The following is a 3,300-nucleotide window of genomic DNA, read 5'->3' on the forward strand; positions in this document are numbered from 1 at the left end:
TTTATCAATTAAAATTAGTGAAATTTAACAAAATTAATTTTGTAATCTTCTCTCATGTCGGCTTTTGCATTCTGCAGGAAAGGTGTTGATATAAAATGACGCTACTTAAAAGATGTAATTTTAACGTCGTTTGGTTGTATTTACACGAAAATCAATTTTTTTTTTATGATTCACAACAGAACGATATAGTCAGTCTACTGTAATAGTTATTTAAGGTCTAAACCTATGTAATAATTAAAACATGTTTTATATTATTCCATAACTTTATATCCTTATCCGTCAATATATTCTGTCCAAAATTAATTCATAACCATGGTAGCTTACAACGCAACATGGTCATGAATCAATTGGAAAAAAATGAATAAATAAGGGCATACACTTATGTAATGATGGACAAAAGAATTTAGTGTAAGTTGTTAACAATATGATCATACAAGTGAAAACGACTGAACCTGAAAATACAGCTTGAAACGTACGATTTTTATAATGAAATAATAAACTTCAAAATGATAAACTTTTTTTTTTTTAAAAAAGTGACAACTCTTTGATACATAATATTCTTTTATTATTGCAATAAAGATATCAATAATTATACTATCTTATCTAAGTGAACTGTTATATATTTTTAATAAATATAGATAATGTGAAGATAAATATTTAGTAACGCCCTTGACTTCAGTGTTTTCATCTAGGTTTTTCGAATGTACCTATCAACTGCATTTAATACGCTTTAATTAATACTGGCAATAAAATCGGATTAATTATTTGAGAGATGATAAGTAATGATGCTTCTGTATTTAATTTGTCATTTAGGATAATTAAATTGCTCCTATTTCTTAATGCTCAAACAGAAAACACGTATATTTTTCAATGAGGTTACAATGATTTTTAACAGCTCATTTTAGAATTTATAGTGTTAAAATAACTTACTTTCATTTCTTTGAAATATCAACTTATGTTTTGTTCTTGTAACACTGCTAGTAGCGAAGTTACCTCTTTGATTTAAGTGAGCAGCCATATTAGAAATTTAGGTATGAAACTAGGAAATCATACATATTAATAATTTCCCGAAGCTTGTAAAGATTTACATTCACTAATTCATTGATGAAATTCAATTTCCGTTGTTGATGGCATAATTTAAAAGAGGGCAGCTGCTTCTATCTATGCCAAAAAATAAATATCAAATTTTCTTCTTCGTTTGAAGTAAGTTAAACCCATAGCGGCTAAAAATATACTAAATTTATTAAATTTTATTTTTTTTTTTTAACAGAAAACAAAGCTGCGGTATTACAGTACTGTAGCTAAAATATAATATAATAGCTTTCTCCGTTTCATTTTAGTTAGTCTATATTGCCGGCCACAAAAAAAAAATTGTTGGACAAAGAGCTATCTAGGAAATACCACAAGCTTATGAACATATAGCAGGGACCTATTTTAGTCATATAATATATCTTGTGAACACGGATCAGCTCCTAACTCAATCGCAAGACCAATAAATAGTAATTAAGGGAGCTGTGTTAACATAATCGATCTCACATAAATTCTATAATCATTAAATATTTGAGTAAATCAACTCATTTAGATGTATTTATCAGTAATAATTGCAAATTATAAAAAAGTTGAATCACTTTGGTAACTAAGTGAAGTATAATTCGGATAGTCCCTACTTTATGCAAGGAAAATTTAAATGTATGTCTCATTTATATGATAGTTGTAAAAATTGGAAAAGGTCTTTAACAGGGTCATTTATTGTTTAAAGTGAATATTAATTAATATGAGTTATGATAATAAATTCAAAAATAGTTTGTTAACTCTTCTTTTGATGACAACTCACTTTCTTCCTTGTTGCTGTTCTGAGGTAATAAAAAAAATTAAAAACAATTATAAAAATATTAGCTATAATTCAGCGACGATGTTTTGTTGATATCTTTATTTTATATTCAATCTTGGTATAAAAAATCGCTTTTTTTTTTTTTATTTTAAAAACCTGTTGTCCATTTTTTTTTTGTTTAATTTTATAACTTTAGATTTCTAAAAATGCTATACTTTTCTGCATTACTTCTGCATTGTAATTTTATTTTAAAAAAAAAAAAAATTAAAAATTCACTGTTGTTGAAGGAAGAAAATTATTACTTTCATCACCTCAAATTCTCAGGTCCATCCAGTTTTTATTTATTTTTTTATTGAAATTCCATTTCCTTTTTAAAATTTAAATATCATTTATAATCTTCCATAAATGTCGTTTTTTTAATCCTGGAAAATGGAAAGATGTCTATAGTTCATGGGGTACAATTTAATGAGGTACTTACATTGGGATTGCGTATTTTACGGGCTTGTGGATCAAAAGCTCGCCATACCTCTAGCACGGGCTTTGGTGTCGGACTGAGCCCGACTCGGAGAGCGCCCAAGGTATCGATAGTGCTCTTCAGGGAATCGAGTTTCTCGCATGCCTCCTGTCGCGTCTCCTACCTACTAAAAGCTCTCTGTTTTGTTTTTTATTTCTTTTTATTTATTTAATATTAAAATCTACACTAAAAACTTGTACATTGCTATGAAAAAAAATTAGAACTATTTGGGTTTTTTTTTTTTTTTTCGTTCAAAAGAGATTTCATGTTTTTTACCTTGTACGATCATGATAAAATTGCATACGTGTTGTCTCAACTACTAGTCAACACTAATTATCAATCTATATTTCCTTTTTTTCTTACCTAGTAACCCTATATTCCATTATATTTGAAACTTGTATAGCTCCATGCGAAATCACTTTAATACATATATGAAATGGTAGAATATGAAAAGAAATGACAAGAAATATAAAAGAGCCAATTCTGAAAATTTAAGTAAGTAGCATACATTTAATATACATGTTATTTACTTATATGCATAAGTAATAAAATTATAATTATAATTACATTTAATAAATAAAGGATTAGATATTTTATCAAACTAAAAATAATAAAAATATGGCAACTTCAGTCAAACATGATCAGTTCAGTTCAATCAATTTCATAGTGGAGGAAAAATCAGTATGCTGTTTTCTTACGTCTGGCGATTTCTGTTTGGTCCTTTATGATTGTCTATAGAGATGGAGTACACCTACTCTTTTTTGTATTTTTTAAAGTTTTTAGTTTCTGAAAGCGCCCATGTATCTTCACGCATAACAGATTTTTTTTTTCATATCAAATGATTTTTTGTTGCACGCAAAAATTAAGTTCTGTCACAGTTAAAAACCTCCGTGTTTCTTAGATGAAATCTTTAATCTCAAGCCGTGTTCTGTCAGTATTTTTGCGAATTTGAAAT

General features: G+C 27.6%; 1 protein-coding gene across 2 annotated transcripts in view; it reads right to left on the reverse strand.

The window, feature by feature from the left end:
* Positions 1-2,398, reverse strand: part of LOC106692632 (cardioacceleratory peptide receptor) — a 533,326-nt gene extending 530,928 nt beyond the window's left edge. Inside the window, exon 1 of one of the 2 annotated variants that reach the window (XM_067053153.1) lies at positions 2,310-2,398. The gene's annotated coding sequence lies outside the window, so the exon portion shown is untranslated. The remainder of the gene's footprint in view (positions 1-2,309) is intronic. The other variant, XM_067053154.1, reaches the window with a different exon arrangement.
* Between the last annotated feature and the right edge of the window lie 902 nt (positions 2,399-3,300).

The sequence above is a fragment of the Halyomorpha halys genome, unplaced genomic scaffold, assembly GCF_000696795.3.
Source record: "Halyomorpha halys isolate HHAL.00 unplaced genomic scaffold, Hhal_1.1 Scaffold64.1, whole genome shotgun sequence".
In the NCBI taxonomy this organism is placed as follows: domain Eukaryota; kingdom Metazoa; phylum Arthropoda; class Insecta; order Hemiptera; family Pentatomidae; genus Halyomorpha; species Halyomorpha halys.